The sequence below is a fragment of the Triticum urartu genome, chromosome 4, assembly GCF_003073215.2.
Source record: "Triticum urartu cultivar G1812 chromosome 4, Tu2.1, whole genome shotgun sequence".
Classification (NCBI taxonomy): domain Eukaryota; kingdom Viridiplantae; phylum Streptophyta; class Magnoliopsida; order Poales; family Poaceae; genus Triticum; species Triticum urartu.
In genome coordinates this window covers 130,245,341-130,262,781 of record NC_053025.1, presented here as the reverse complement: position 1 = coordinate 130,262,781, position 17,441 = coordinate 130,245,341, and positions in this window count along the sequence as shown.

Here is a 17,441-nt window from a genome sequence, read left to right as displayed (position 1 = left end):
TCCCTGCATGCAGAGAAACCGGTCATGATTACCTGCGATCGTGGTGCTTGACGGTTGGCCTCCTCCGGCTATAAGTACGGGGCTGCGTGAGTCCCTTCAGTCCATCCCTTGCTACTGCTCCTTTCCTTCTTCTTCCTCGCTCTTGCTTCTCCTTACGCCAATGGCACCAATCCGCCGGTTTTCTGCAGAAGAGAAGGGAAAGGCCCCTCGAGAGGGTCCTGACCCACTTCCGCCGAAGAAGCGGCTGGTCCGCCGCCACCGAGATGAGGGTGCCCAGCAGGAGGCACCGAGGTCCTGGTACGAGCGGCCACCTCCTGGGTATCCGCTAACCTTGTACGCCCACGTCGTGGGTCCTGGGGGAGAAGGCGTTGAGCGACATCGACGGTGCCGCCGTCGACGCCGGCGAGTCACAGTGGTGCATGTCGTTCCTCCTGGAGTCCACGCCGAGCGCTCCTCTCGCAAGCTCGTGCTCCATGCCGCCATGCCTCCGAGCTCTTGGATTCGCCTTCCCCCCTCCTTCGCCTTCGAGATGCCGCCGAGCGGGGCTCTGGAGCTCTGGCTGCAGCACGCTGACTGCGGTACCCTTGCGACCGGAGCGGAGGTCGCGGTCGTCGCTCCGGGCAAGGTCTTCATGACCCGGGGCTGGGGCGAAATCGCCCGGGTCTGCCGGACGGTAGGTGCCCTCGTGATTCATCTTGAATACGACGGCGCCTCCCTGATGTTCTTCAAGGTCTTCGATGCTGAAGGACGCCGGCTGGAGTGCTGCCCGAGGGAGAGCGGCAGGGGCGACGAACCAGCGGGGACCTGGCCCACCCATCGGCCCTCCAGCAGCTCCTCAGGCGGCAACGGAGGAGCTTGGGAATCCAGCGGCTCCCCCGAGCCCCTCGCGACTCCGGAGACGAGCGACGACAGCTATGAGCCCCTGAGCTCGCGCCGTGCTCGGGGCGGGGCAGCTGCGTCCAGCCGCCGACGCCACTGATCTGGATGGGGTTGGCACCGATGTTGGGCAGCCCACTATTGATGATGGTGTCTCTTGCGGAGGTGTGGGCGATTAGCGTTCCTTAGGATTAGTACATTTGTTCCCTGCGAGGAATCGAAGCAACACCCCGTGGGGTATGTAAGGCGCCTGCCATGTCTTTTGTGAACATTATATCCTTAATATGAATCAAAGCGAGGTGCTTGCTCTGTCCTGGCTCGGCTCCCCCTTTCTATCCTTACGAGGACTTGGCGCTCTACGCTGACAGGTCCCAGTCCCCGGGCAGGCTTCAGCCATCGCTGGTATGCCAGGTCGCGATGTCGTGGTCAAGGCCAGGAGGTGAGCGGCCCGAGGTCTGGTAAGAGCCCCCGAGTCGCGATGCTCAGGAGGTCCCCTTGAGCGCTCAAGCAGCCCTCGCTGAGCGAGAAAGGAAGGCAACATCGCTCAGGGAGTTCGGGATTAGGGGTCTCCGGACAGCCGGACTATATCCTTTGGCCGGACTGTTGGACTATGAAGATACAAGATTGAAGACTTCGTCTCGTGTCCGGATGGGACTCTACTTGGCGTGGAAGGCAAGCTAGGCAATACGGATATGTATATCTTCTCCTTTGTAACCGACCTTGTGTAACCCTAACCCTCTCCGCTGTCTATATAAACCGGAGGGTTTTAGTCCGTAGGACAACATACAATCATACCATAGGCTAGCTTCTAGGGTTTAGCCTCTCCGATCTCGTGGTTGATTAACTCTTGTAATACCCATATCATCAAGAATAAATCAAGCAGGACGTAGGGTTTTACCTCCATCAAGAGGGCCCGAACCTGGGTAAAACATCATGTCCCCTGCCTCATGTTACCATCCCCCTTAGACGCACAGTTCGGGACCCCCTACCCGAGATCCGCCGGTTTTGACACCGACATTGGTGCTTTCATTGAGAGTTCCTCTGTGTCGTCGCCGTTAGGCTTGATGGCTCCTACGATCATCGATAGCGATGCAGTCCAGGGTGAGACTTTTCTCCCCGGACAGATCTTTGTGTTCGGCGGCTTCGCACTGCGGGCCAACTCGCTTGGCCATCTGGAGCAGATCGAAAGTTATGCCCCTGGCCACCAGGTCAGGTTTGGAAGCTTAAACTACGCGGCCGATATCCGCGGAGACTTGATCTTCAACGGATTCAAGCCCCTACCTTGTGCGTCACACGGTCATGATGAGTACGATTTAGCTCTACCATCGGACAGTGTTCAGGAGACCGCACCAGCAGCCGCTCTGACCCGCAATTCGGAGCCAGTTGCGCCGTCCATGGACGGGTGGATGGACCCCGCCACGGAGGCCTTATCCTCAGCGGCGATCGAGCCGAACATCGACCTTACCCTGCACGAGAGCCATGTTGTCAAACTACTGGATCCTTCTCCGGCCATGGACTCTGAACCGCCTGCGCCCGTTCCTAGCGAATCCGATTGGGCGCCGATCATGGAGTTTACCTCCACGGATATTTTTCAGCACTCGCCCTTTGGCGACATACTGAACTCATTAAGGTCTCTCTCCTTGTCAGGAGGATCCTGGCCGAACTATGTCTGGCAGGATTGGGATGCGGATGACGAAGAAATTCACTGCCCACCCACCACCCACTTAGTAGCCACTGTCGATGACTTAACCGACATGGTCGACTTTGACTCCGAAGACATCGACGGCATGGACGACGATGCGGGAGACGAAGAGGAACCACTGCCCACAAGGCACTGGACAACCACCTCATCATACGATATATACATGGTGGACACACCCAAAGAAGGCAATGGCGACGAGACATCGGAGGATGACCCCTCCAAGAAGCAACCCAAGCGCCGACATCAGCAGCGCCGCTCTAAGTCCCGCCAAAGTAAAAGTGGTGATACTGACACAGGAGATAATAGCACTCCGGATTGCCAAAGATGGCAATAATCCCCTCCAGCACGATTTAGGGTAGGAGGATGGCGAGGCCAGCCCTCCTGAGAGAGCGGCAGATGAGGAGGATGATAATTACATACCTCCCTCCGAAGACGAGGCAAGCCTCGACGATGATGAATTCGCCGTGCCAGAGGATCCCGTCGAACAAGAGCGCTTCAAGCGCCGGCTTATAGCCACGGCAAATAGCCTTAAGAAGAAGCAGCACCAGCTTCAAGCTAATCAAGATCTGCTAGCTGACAGATGGACTGAAGTCCTGGCTGCCGAGGAATATAAAATCGAACGCCCCTTCAAGAGTTACCCAAAATGCAGGTTGCTACCCCGATTGGAGGAAGAAGTGTATGACGTGGCTGACCGGCCACCTCGTGGCCGCGACAGAGAGGCATTCCAGCCAAAAGCTCAGCCTGCACCCCGACGCCATTCAAATAAAAAGGCATGGGGAAATACGCCAGACCTGTGAGACGTATTGGAGGACAAAGCAAAACATTCAAGATCGATCTACAGATCAAAAGGGCGCGCCACTACATGAGACGATAATCGTCACGCCGGATACAGTAAAAGTAAATCCGGCCGGGCCGAGAACAGCGGGCAAGACTCATTGGAGCTGCGTCACGATATAGCCCAGTACAAAGGCGCCGCACACCCCTTATGCTTCACAGACGAAGTAATGGATCATCAAATCCTAGAGGGTTTCAAACCCGTAAATATAGAATCATACGACGGCACAACCGATCCTGCGGTATGGATCGAGGATTTTCCTCCTGCATATCCACATGGCACGCGGTGATGATCTACACGCCATCAAATACCTCCCACTCAAACTCAAAGGACCAGCTCGGCATTTGCTCAATAGCTTGCCAGCAGAGTCCATTGGTTGTTGGGAAGATCTGGAAGCCGGATTCCTCGACAACTTTCAGGGCACTTATGTGCGACCACCAGATGCCGATGACTTGAGCCACATAATTCAGCAGCCAGAGGAATCGTCCAGGCAATTCTAGACACGGTTCCTAACAAAGAAAAATCAAATCGTCGACTGTCCGGATGCAGAGGCCCTAGAAGCTTTCAAGCACAACATCCGCGACGAGTGGCTAGCCCGGCACCTTGGTTAGGAAAAGCCGAAATCTATGGCAGCCCTCACGACACTCATGACCCGCTTTTGTGCGGGAGAAGACAGTTGGCTGGATCGCAGTAATAACATATCAAAGAACCATGGTACTTCGGATACCAAGGACGGCAATAGCAGGTCACGTTGCAACAAACATAAGCGCCGCATTAACAGTGACAATACCGAGGATGCGACAGTCAATGCCGAATTCAAAGGCTCTAAACCCGGTCAGCGGAAAAAGTCATTCAAAAGAAGCACTCCGTGCCCATCCAGTTTGGACCATATACTCGATCGCTCGTGTCAAATACACGGCACCCCCGACAAGCCAGCCAACCACACCAACAGGGATTGTTGGGTGTTCAAGCAGGCCGGTAAGTTAATTGCCGAAAACAAAGATAAGGGGCCACATAGCGATGACGAGGAGGAGCCCCGGCAGCCGAATACCGGAGGACAGAAGAGGTTCCCCCCACAAGTGTGGACGGTGAACATTATATATGCAACCCACATCCCCAAGAGGGAGCGGAAGCGTGCACTCAGGGGCGTGTATGCGTTGGAGCCAGTCGCCCCAAAGTTCAACCCATGGTCCTTGTCGGTGTCAAAACTGGTGGATCTCGGGTAGGGGGTCCTGAACTGTGCGTCTAGGCCGGATGGTAACAGGAGGCAAGGGACACGAAGTTTTACCCAGGTTCGGGCCCTCTCGATGGAGGTAAAACCCTACGTCCTGCTTGATTAATATTGATGATATGGGTAGTACAAGAGTAGATCTACACGAGATCGGAGAGGCTAAACCCTAGAAGCTAGCCTATGGTATGACTGTTGTTGTGTATGTTGTCCTACAGACTAAAACCCTCTGGTTTATATAGACACTAGAGAGGGTTAGGGTTACACAAAGTCGGTTACAATGGTAGGAGATCTACATATCCGTATCGCCAAGCTTGCCTTCCACGCCAAGGAAAGTCCCTTCCGGACACGGGACGAAGTCTTCAATCTCGTATCTTCATAGTCCAGGAGTCCGACTGAAGGTATAGTCCGGCTATCCGAACACCCCCTAATCCAGGACTCCCTCCGTAGCCCCTGAACCAGGCTTCAATGACGACGAGTACGGCACGCAGATTGTCTTCGGCATTGCAAGGCGGGTTCCTCCTCCAAGTACTTTATAGAAGATTTTGAACACAAAGATAGTGTCCGGCTCTGCAAAATAAGTTTCCACATATTGCCATAGAGAGAATAATATTTACACAAATCTAATCTGCTAACGTACTCCATAGTGTGACACACCACGGCCAAGCCTTTATCCGAGTCGTTTCATTATCCCACCTCAGCGCGTCATGCGAGGCGGTTTCCTTGGCACGTCTTGTTAAAGCAGAGATCGTGTCCCCTTATTCCGGGATTCTCATCAATACGGGCGTGGGTAACCCAACCGCTTCTAGGACTCCTAGATTATAGGCAAGTCCAAACGGACACGGAGAGGACGCTTGATATTCACCCTCTTTATAAAGGGACAAGGCTTTTATTTTTCCCTCTCGTGCTCAATCGAATCCTTCCCCCACCTCAAGCTCAAATGCCCAAAGTTCAGGTCAGGTGCCCCGAGCCTTCAGTCATGTCCGGATCTAGCCTTCAAGGCCGATGGGTGCCTTCCTCCGTCATGGAAGAAGACATCAAAAAGTTGAGGGAGGCCAGATATCTGACCGCCGAGATTTTGCATCGGCTGCCTCCCCGAGGGCAGGCCGTTCCCACCCCCGAACCCAACAAGAACGTTGTGTTCGTCTCCCACTTCCTCCGAGGTCTAGGCCTTGCTCTGGATCCTTTCGTCAGGGGTTTGATGTTTTATTACGGTCTAGACTTCCATGATCTAGCTCCGGACTCCTTTCTTCATATCACGACATTTATTGTCGTGTGCGAGGCCTTCCTCCGGGTTACCCCTCACTTTGGCCTATGGCTCAAGACCTTTGAAGTAAAGCCGAAGATGATCGAGGGGCAACATGCAGCGTGTGGAGGTGCCTCAATACGCAAGATGACGGGAGCTCCGTGGCCCAAAGGTTCCATCCCAGAGGTGTTTGAATTGTGGCAGCAGGAGTGGTTCTACATCACGGCTCCTAGAAGTGCCAACTGGGCGGCCGCCCCTGTTTTCCGCTCGGGCCCTCCACCACAACTGATGTCATGGATCAGCAGAGGTCTGAGCTAGGGTCCAGCCAAGGACGTGCCTATACTGCAAAGCCGCATTCGAGATCTCTTCAATGGAGATTTCAGTTTGGTTGCGGTAATACAAGTTATGCTGGTTCGTCAAGTCCAGCCTTGCAAACGTCGGCCTCTTCGCCTGTGGGAGTTCAATCCCGAGGGACCGTGTGTCATTCAAATTTTTCTTGGCTTGCCGCACGAGGAGATGTACAAGTCATTCTTCGGACCTCAGGTGGAGTGTCCGAAAATCACCGAGGACTTGGGCCTGAGTAGTAACCGCGCCGCCGAACAGGTAAGGCATCTTTCGGCCGAACATACTATCTCTCCTTTGTTACGAAGTTATTTCTGAGAGTTTGCTTTTTGACCAAGACTGGCTAACAAAGGCAAAGTTGATTCGGTGTTCGGCCCCCTCCCTGAGGGTTTGGAAAATCCGGTATTGGAAAAGATGCTCCAGACCGCCCCTTTCCCAGAGCCCTTGAAGGAAGATACTGTGGAGGATAATACGGGCGGACGCGGGCCCCCAACGCTGCCCATTCTAACCGAGGGAGCGAGCGTCTCCATGAAGGAAGATGACCAGAAGAGGAAAAGGACTGTGCCCAGGGATTCGGAAGCCGAAGCTACCAAACGGGAGAAGAAGTCTCCCACAGAGGGTCCTACCTTGGGGGCGCTGTTGCCGCACAAAGTCCGCGGGGGGATCAATTCTCCCGCGAGTCGTAAGTGACCCGAAATACTTTAATAGTACAGATATGCCATCTTTTTCTTCTGAGAAAATAACCACCGCATATATCTTTGCAGTTCGGGCCTTAGCCCCTCTCAAATGAGCTCGTCTTCGGGGGATCTTCTTCCAGAGATGATGGAGAGTGAAACGCCTCCTCCGGACTCCTCCGCTCCGGAAGTGGGCGACCCTGAAGTGTCGTCGCGGAGGGCCTCTCTGTGTCCGGTGAGGCCAGAAGATAATCCCATTGACCCCCGAAGCTCCCAGTGTCCGGCTCCCGAAGAGAGCAGACAAAAGAGTCCGGCACCGTCTAGTGTGCGATCGGATGTTCTGAGGGAGTTGGTGGGGCGAGCGGCCATCTCAGATGAACACCGTGTACTGATGAATACGGTGATGGAGAGGATATCGTCCACCGAAAGTGGATTGCATGAAGCTTTTATGAGTCTACTGACAGGCTTTGAGGTACGTAAAAGAATGTATGATAGTCCTACACATGCTAGGTGTGCCCTGTGTAGATAGTAGCCCCTGAGACTCTGGTTGTCGTCGGAAATGACGACGAACAGAGGATCACATTCCCAGGTAATAACCATACTGCCTCTATGTGCAGGTGATGGAAGCTCCGGTGGCTAGCCGGACTAGCGAGTTTGCCCATTTAGAACGGCAGTTGGATGCGGCAGACGCCGACATCGAGCTTGTTAACAAAAGGCTTGACGAGGCACAGGGTAAGTGTCATTATCTGGTAAACGCCACATAGGAAGAGCAGCATGATGCCAGTATCTTTAATATGTTGTGACTGCAGATGCAGCTGCCACTGTTGAAGCCTTGCGGGCAGAACTTGCCCGAGCCAAGGAACAAGCGAGGTTGGGTAATGCGGTTGCTTTGAAGGCGGCCGAAGAGTTGCAAGCCGAGAAGGCCGCGCATGGCGAGAGCCGAGACAAGATGGCCAAGATGGCCGTAGAATTAAAAGCCGCCGCCGACCGTTGTCGGGTTCTTGAAAAGGAAAACCAAGCGAAGGCATCGGACCTTGAGAAGACTGCTGCGATGAGAAAGGACCTCCGCTCTGCTATGAGGGCAAAGAAGGAGGAGCTGCAGGAAGCCGGGGATATTGTAGCTGGGAAATCCTTTATGTTGCGGAGGAAGTTCGGAGATCCACGGTATGCCCCTCTGGATCAGCTGTGGAGTTTGGAGGATGTATATATGGATTTGGCGGCGAGCATTGCCGATGCGGCCAAGTATTTCCAGGGTCAGACGGACCGTGAAGTAGACCAGCTGTTTTAGAGACAATTCCATTCTCCCGAGCGTCCGCTTTCATTGACTGACCAATTAGCCGAATGGGCCGAACTAAATAGGTTGTCCGGACTCTCCATGAGGTCTGTTGTGGATCAGCTATGGCCGAAAAGGTCAAAACCGAACAGCTATTTCAGCTTGGTGCAGCAGTTCCTTGACGTGGTGCCGCGCATTAATGCGATGAAGAGGTCGGCGTGCATAGAGGGCGCACGGATGGCCTTTGCCCGTGTTAAAGCATACTGGGCGGAGATGGATGCTGCCACTGTTGCAGCGCGGGATTCGGCCATAGGTCGAAGGGCTGCTGAGCACTACTTTGAAGAAGTTCTTGAGGGTGCTCTTTTGATAGAGACCCAGTGCTCAAAAAATATTATGTTTGAGTGATATGTAATCTCATTGTAAGCGAAATGCTTTTATAAATTTTTGTAAGGCTATTTTTATACTTTTGCCTGAAAGTAATATGATGCCTCCTGGGCGGCCGTTTATGTATACATGTAATACATGTGTATAACCTGAAAGATTGCAGCCGTCGGCTTCAACCCTCACGCATATAATGCGGAGGTGCTAGCAAAAACACACGTTCACACTTAACCCAACGTCTTGGTCCTATTAAGGAGGTGATAGCGGAGCGAGCGAGGCAACCGGACTATAATGCTTTAGCACTTTCACTTAGCCATAGGAGTTTGACAGTGGGGCTACTAAATAGCCCCTGGTGGCTCCGCACTTTCCCGATCCCGGGGTGCGTACATTCCTAGCCGGAAAATGGCCCTTCATTAAGGCGGAGGAATTCTAACATTCCAACAGGTCATCGAGTGGTTGACCAGTCTCATGCTATATCATGACCGTCAGTTTTCGGCTTTCTCTACTGAGGTGCTCGTTCGGATGAACCAGGGCACAATCGCAATAGTTCTCCTGGTGCTACCTTAGCCGGTAAAGCGGAACGTAAGGCACCAAAACATAGGAGCCGGGCAAACCCAACATTTGACCAAAGACAATGATTCGGAGCTGATGCATATAAGGCCAAACTCGCGACGCCGAACACTCCCAAAGTATTCGGTCTTAGTGGTATAAACCGGGCCTAAATAATGGCCTTTGTAAGAAGCCCCTTGTGTCCAGGTACGTGCATTGTTCTGGCGTGGCCACATGCCAAGACGTCAGCATCCTTCTCAACGGTGGATATGTATCAACAAGAGACAGTAAAAAAGGTTTACACAGGGTCTTAATCTAAAAAGAATCCTTGGAGCAGGTCCCTGCTGCACGTCTGCGCCTGTGTCTCCATTGTGCCTTATCCTGGACGGGTGTAGCAAGATGATCGTCTGTAAAAGAGAGGAATTTAGGTGAAAAAGTTATCGTGCAAAAAGATAGTTTTTTAAGGAAACCATGTATAATTCAAGATGAGGAGAAATTCCCACTTGTCTGCGTGCGTTGAGCCCATTGTATTGACAAATAGGGGTGTGACCATTTATTCGGTATAAGTAGCGGCGCCGGACTCGATTAGTTGTGTCTGAGGTCTTGACGACCTATTGGATGCTTTCGCTGGTCCGGGCGCCTTTAGTGTGCGGCTGCCAAGGCAGCCTCACTCTCTTTGGCGCGCAGAGATCGCTTGATATTTCCGTGCACTGAAATGATGCCACATGGACCGGGCATCTTGAGTGTGAGGGAGGCGTAGTGTGGTATTGCATTAAAGCGAGCGAAAGCTTCGCGTCCGAGCAGTGCTTGATAGCCACTTTGAAACGGAGCGATTTGGAAGGTTAAATGCTCGTGACGGAAGTTATCGGGGGAGCCGAATATAACATGTAGTAGGAGGGAGCCCGTACAACGAGCCCATGGGCCTGGCGTTACTCCTTTAAAGGTAGTATTGCTATGGCGAATTTGTGTTGGGTCTAACCCCATCCCGCGGATTGTATCCTGATATATTAGGTTTAGGCTGTTGCCGCCGTCCATCAAGACTCGTGTGAAGTGATATCCGCCAATTACTGGGTCTAATACCAGGGCAGCCCATCCTGCGTGTCGGATACTTGCTGAGTAATCGCGATGGTCGAAAGTGATCGGTTGAGACGAACAGTGGCAGGACTTTGCGGTGACATGCACTTGGGTATATTTTCCTGGGAGTGCCGTGTTGTTTTTTCCCTTGATCACGTGTAACACGTTTACTGTTTTGACTTCTGGTGGAAATTTCTTTTGTTCCCCCGTGTCTTGCTTGAGAGGCTGGTCCTCGTCTTCACTTGGTGTATCCTCCCCCTTGTGTACAGCGTTGAGCTTGCCGGACTGCTTGAAGACCCAACATTCTCGGTGGGTATGATTAGCAGGTTTACCAGGGGTACTATGGATCTGACATACTTGGTCCAGAATTTTGTTGAGGCTGGACAGTTCATCCCTGGTGCCTTAAGGGGGCGGCTTTTGACCTGGCCGAGAGCTTTTGAATCCGGCATTTACTGTCGTGCCCTTCATGTTGTCTTCTTTATTCCGGCATTTGTTATTACTGTTGCGCCGTGATTTCCCGTTTCCATCTCTAACTTCAGATGTACTGGGGTCGCTGGTGCTGCATCTGGCTAGCCAGCTGTCCTCACCCGCGCAAAAGCGGGTCATGAGGTTTGTTAATGCGGCCATCATTCTTGGCTTATTTTGGCCGAGGTGTCTGGCGAGCCATTCGTCACGGACGCTATGCCTGAAAGCTGCCAAGGCTTCAGCGTCCGGACAGTCGACAATCTGGTTCTTTTTAGTAAGAAACCTGTTCCAAAGCTTTCGGGCTGACTCTCCGGGCTATTGAGTTATATGACTCAAATCGTCTGTGTCCGGAGGTCGGACATAAGTCCCTTGAAAATTTGCCCGAAAGGCGTCTTCGAGCTCTTCCCAACTTCCAATGGAGCTTTCGGGGAGGCCTTTGAGCCAATGACGAGCTGGCCCTTTGAGCTTGAGGGGTAAGTACTTGATGGCGTGGAGATCATCTCCTCGAGCCATATGGATATGAAGGATATAGTCCTCAATCCAGACCCCAGGGTCTGTTGTTTCGTCGTATGCCTCTATGTTTACGGGCTTGAATCCCTCTAGAAATTCATGGTCCAGCACCTCATCGATGAAACATAGGGGGTGTGCGGCACCCCTGTAGCTGGGTGTACCGCGTTGTTCGGATGTTTGTTGTGTTGCCTTGTATGCTAGGGCGCGCTTGCGTGGTCCATAGATGGATCCTGTTGCGCCGTCCTTTGGGTGCGAGCCCTCGCATGGGTCGCGTGTTGTATTGTGAGTGGCGTTATATGCCGCTCTGTGTTGATAGAGGGGTCGTCTATCTGACCATGTGGCTGCTTTGATATTTGGTTGTGGGGGGTCTGAGGCCTCCTCATCGAATTCAGGTAGCAGCTTCCGCTTTGGGTAGCTCTTGGAGGGGCGATTGTCACCGTACATCGCTGCTGTGTTGAGTATTTTACTCCATCTGATGTGGAGTGTGTCTTGCGCAGCCTTGAGCCTTTGCTTCTGCTTTTTTCAAACTCCTCGCAGTGGCAACAAGCCTTTTACGGGCAGTCTGCTGCTCCGGGTGCCTGTCCGGCGTTATGTCGTCCGGACCATTATCCTTGATAGGATTTGTTTGTTCGGTTTGATTATCCAGATTGCCGTTGTCCGGCAGCGGTTCGCCCTGCTCCAGCGCTGGGTCTGTGTGATCGCTATTTCTGGCGAGGCGGGATTTGGGGCGCCGCTTGCGTCGCCGCTTTGACTGCTTTTCGAGGGAACAAGCCTTCGGTGCGTCCTTCCGCTCCTCGTCGTCATCTTTTGGTGCGTCCACCATGTATACGTCATATGACGAGGTGGCGTTCCAGGGCCCAATAGGTGCTGGTTCTTCATCGTCTCCTTCATCGGTGTCCATACCGTCGATGTCTTCGGAGTCGAAGTCGAGCATGTCGGTTAAATCTTCGATAGTGGCTACAAAGTGGGTGGTGGGTGGGCTTTGAATTTCTTCATCGTCTGTATCCCAATCTCACTGACCGTAGTCCGGCCAGGGCTCTCCTGATAAAGAGAGAGACTTTAGTGATTTCATAATATCGCCAAAGGGCGAGTGCTGAAAGATGTCCGCGGTAGTAAACTCCATGATCGGCGCCCAATCGGATTCGATCGGCAGAGGCGCGAATGGTTCGGAGTCCGGAGAGGAGTCCGGCTCCTTGGAATCATGAGTCTCGCGGAGTGCGGGGCTGGTGTTCGGCTCGATCTCCGTTAGGATCGCAGCCCCCGAGGCGGCATCCAACCACCCATCCTCAATCGACGCAGTTGGCTCCGAATTAAGGGTCGAAGCCGATGCAGGCGCGGCCTTCAGGGCACTGTTAGGCGGCAGAGCTAGATCATGCTCGTCGTGGCAGTGCGGCACGCTCGGCAGTGGCTCAAATCCGTCGAAGATCAAGTCCCCGCGGATGGCAGCCGTGTAGTTTAAACTTCCCAATCTGACCTGACGGCCAGGGGCGTAGCTTTTGATCTGCTCCAGATGGCCAAGTGAATTGGCCCGCAGTGCGAAGCCACCGAAGACGAAGATCTGTTCGGGGAGGAAGGTCTCACCCTGGACTGCATCATTATTGGTGATCGTAGGAGCCATCGAGCCTGACGGCAACGACACAGAGGAACTCTCAATGAAAGCACCAATGTCGGTGTCAAAACTGGCGGATCTCGGGTAGGGGGTCCTGAACTGTGCGTCTATGCCGGATGGTAACAGGGGGCAAGGGACACGAAGTTTTACCCAGGTTCGGGCCCTCTCAATGGAGGTAAAACCCTACATCCTACTTGATTAATATTGATGATATGGGTAGTACAAGAGTAGATCTACCACGAAATCGGAGAGGCTAAACCCTAGAAGCTAGCCTATGGTATGATTGTTGTTGTGTATGTTGTCCTACGGACTAAAACCCTCCGGTTTATATAGACACCGGAGAGGGTTAGGGTTACACAAAGTCGGTTACAATGGTAGGAGATCTACATATCCGTATCGCCAAGCTTGCCTTCCACGCCAAGGAAAGTCCCTTCCGGACACGGGACGAAGTCTTCAATCTCGTATCTTCATAGTCCAGGAGTCCGGCTGAAGGTATAGTCCGGCTATCCGAACACCCCCTAATCCAGGACTCCCTCAGTCCTCCTGTCCGATCACCTTCGATCGCAGGGACCACCCCACTAGTATCCGTCATGGCGGATTTGCCGCACTGGTCCTAGACCCAATCATTGACGGATTTCACCTCACTCGAGTCCTTGTGGATGGCGGCAGCAGCCTAAACCTGCTTTATCAGGACACAGTGCGCAAAATGGGTATAGACCCCTCAAGGATCAAACCCACAAAAACTACCTTTAAAGGCGTCATACCAGGTGTAGAGGCCCATTGCACAGGCTCAGTCACACTAGAAGTGGTCTTCGGATCCCCGGATAACTTCCGAAGCGAAGAGTTAATTTTCGATATAGTCCCGTTCCGCAGTGGTTATCATGCACTGCTCAGGCGAACCGCATTTGCGAGATTCAATGCGGTACCGCATTATGCATACCTCAAGCTCAAGATGCCAGGACCTCAGGGGGTCATTACAGTTAACGGAAACACAGAGCGCTCTCTCCGAACGGAGGAGCACACTGCGGCCCTCGCAGTGGAAGCGCAAAGCAGCCTCTTAAGGCAATCCACTAGTTCGGCGTTTAAGGACCCAAACACCTTCAAGCGCGCCTGGAGTAATCAGCAACAGGACCGTCAGGCACGTTCCGAGCTCGCATAGCAATGCGGCCCCCACCCCGGCCCAAGCCAAATGGCGAAATTCGTGCCACGCGTACATAATTACGCACTAAAAATACCATGGGCACAGGCGTGAAAGGGGGCACAACTACGGCACGCCCCAAGACGCGGCTTAAACCGCACTAGGGGCTTCTCGCTTTGTTATTTTTCTCTCTTTCAGGACATTAATCTCTGGAAACCCTGTCCGGCAGCATGATTGCCGAACACATGATGCAGCAACCAAGGAGGCAGAAAGCTACATCAGACCACGGAACTCCCAGGTGGATTACGATAACGAGTGAAATACTTGCTTTAATATTATTCCTCAGCTTGCCCTTGGAGGGGACATAGTCCTACTTTTTGCTTATCGCACTACCTGTATCATTCTGCTCTAACGCACATTTTTTTAATAAACAATGCATTGCATTAAGGCTTTTATTGCATTCTTCTTCATATATATATATATATATATATATATATATATGTTCATTCGTGACATCCAGCACCCGTACACTCTGGTACGGCCAATTCTAGGGGCTTAAGCATACCCCACAATACGGCGTGAGATGTCCGAAAACTTTCGACAGTGCGGCACCCCGAACTTATAGCATTATATGCATCAGCTCCGAATCATGTCTTGGGTCAATAGTTGGGTTTGCCCGGCTCCCATGTTTTGGTACCTTACGTTCCGCTATATCGGCTAAGGTAGCACTGGGAGAACTACTGCAATTGTGCCCCGGTTCTGTTGGGCTAAGCACCTCAGTAGAGAAAGCTAAAACTGACTGTCATGATAAGGCGAGAGACTGGTCGCTGTTCGAGAGGTTTTCAAGTCCTTAAAGACTTATGCCGCTTAGAGCGAGGAGTCGGCCCTGTCCGGCTTAAGGCATGTATCGCGCCCCAGATTCGGCCTTCCGAATACTAGGGGCTTCACCAAAATTTAAAATTATAGAATTCTATGGCTAAGTGAGAGTGATAACGCATTATAGTCTGATTGCCTTGTTTGTTGTGCTGAGCACCTCCCTCGAAGGACCCAAAAATGGGAACAAGAGTGCTCAGGTTTATCCCGAACACCCCAGCACTCGTGGCATGGGGGCAGAAGTCGACGACTAGCCATCTCTCAGATTTGATAAATAGCCGAACAGAAGGTAATATTTTAAATTCAAACAAGCGTTGCATAGCGCATATGAACAAGTTTTCATAAATACAGGATTACACGAGCGAATTTACTCAAATATTATATCTTTAGTACACTCGTCCGCTACGAGACGAGCACCCTTCAGGACACCCTCATAGTACATCTCGGGGTGGCGATGCTCCTTGCCCTCCGACGGCCCTTCCTTAATCAGCTTCACGGCGTCCAGCTTGGCCCATTGCACCTTCACACGGGCGAAAGCCCGGCGTGCACCTTCGATGTAGACGGACCGCTTGATGACTTCCAGCCATGGGCAGGCATCCACAAGCCGCCTCACCAGGCCGAAGTAGTTGTTGGGAAGGGCGTCGCCAGGCCACATCCGGACTATAAAGCCCTTCATGGCCTGTTCAGCCGCCTTGTGCAGCTCGACCAGCTGCTTCAACTGGTCGCTCATAGGCATCGGGTGTTCGGTCCCAATATACTGAGACCAAAACAGCTTCTCCGTTGAGCTTCCCTCCTTGGCCTGGTAAAACTGTGCGGCATCCGACACGCTGCGGGGCAAATCTGTGAATGCTCCCCGGGAGCTCCGGATTCGGGTAAGTAACAGGTAATTTACTTTCACATGCTTGCTTTGCACATAGAATGCCTTACCCGCCGCTATCTTCTTCATCACATCAATCTCCTGGAGGGCCTTTTGGGCTTCGGCCTTGGCATTCTTTGCGCTCTCAAGGGCCGCGGCAAGCTCAGACTCTCGCGTCTTCAAATCAAGCTCCAACGCCTCGTGCTTCGTCACAAGAGCGTGGAGCTCTTGCTGCACCTCGCCCACCCATGCCTCATGCCTTTCCCACTCGGTGTGCTCCTTGGCCGCTTTGTTTTCGGCCTTGGACAGCGCTTGCGTCAGGGTCGCCACCTCGGTCGTGGCCCCTGGCAAATTTATGACAATCCTGTCATTTTGCAATCGCTTTCCTTTTATATAGATCCATAGACTAGGTACTACTTACCTTTGTTCTCCTCGAGCTACCTCTTGGCAAGGCCGAGCTCTTCCTTGGACCCTTTAAGGTCCTGCTTCAGTGCGGCGACCTCCGCAGTCAGTGCGGCAGAGGCCAACAGCGAAGCCTGCATACGCATATAGACATACTTATATTAGACTCCTGCGATATTGTTTGATCCTCTGTTTGGCTTTTCTTTGTGAACACCGAACAGAGCATCAGGGGCTACTGTCTATGCAGTAATATTTCTCCTATATTTCAAAAACTTACCTCAAAGCCTGTTAGAAGGCTGGCACAGGCTTCAGTCAGTCCGCTCTTGGCGGACTGAACCTTCTGGACCACCGCACTCATAATAGTGTGGTGCTCTTCGTCAATGGAAGCGCTGCGAAGCGCTCCCAGCAGATTGTCCGGTGCCTCTGGATGGGCAGAGGTCACCGGCACAGGCGTCTTGCCCCTCTTAGAAGGAGGCCGCCTGCCCGAGTCCAGAACCACTGGAGGTTCCGACGCAATGTTTGGCTAAGGGCCGAACTCGGAGCCCTCGGGGGATTTGCTCCCCTGCTCCCGGAGTCCGGAAGGTCGCTTTGAGGAGCCTCGGGACTGTCTCCCCTTGACCCAGTGCCTATTGAGACAACACCTCGGCGTTGTTCATAGGGCAAGGGGAGGTGGCGGTCGGAAGTGGATCGCTATCCATATCCGACGAGCTCAGGGAGCCGTCCGATGAGGATACGTCCATACGGGTTCGGGGCGGTCTGCACAATCATTATTCGGCGTTAGGAGAAGCAGTGCGACAAAGGAATGCTATGAGTTACTCTGGTATCCGAATACTTACGACTTCGCCAGGGGCTTGGCCCTGAGCAGCCACTCGTCTTCACCTTCGGCGGCGGTGGTGGAGTAGTCCGGAAGGAGATTCCTTCCCTTCTTGGACCCTTCGGCCCCCCTAGTAGGGGCGGCCTTCCTTTTCTTGTCTCCCCCGACTGGAGGGGGAACATCTTCATCTTCCTCCTAGTCTTCGGGGAAGGAGTGCATCGCGGAGTTATCGGACAATGAGTCCAATAACACCTGGCGCCGGGAGCTCTTTCGGGTTCCCTTGGCCTTCTTGGTCTTCTCCGGCACCTTATAAGGAGCCGGAGTCAGCATCTCCGTCAGGAGAGCGTCCGCAGTGTCTTCGGGCAGAGGGGCCGGACGGTTAATCTGCCCCGACGTCTCCACCCAGTCATGTCAAAGGCATGGAGATCATACCCCGCACATGGTTAAGCTAGGGGAAATAAATATCCTACCAGATGTATAGAACTCACCGAATGCGCTCGGTGCTTCGCGCTTAGGCCGCGGTCCTCAGTGAGAGAGGGAGGGACCTCGGCGCCCTTGAACAGCACCTTCGAGACGTCCTTGTGCGTCGTGTCG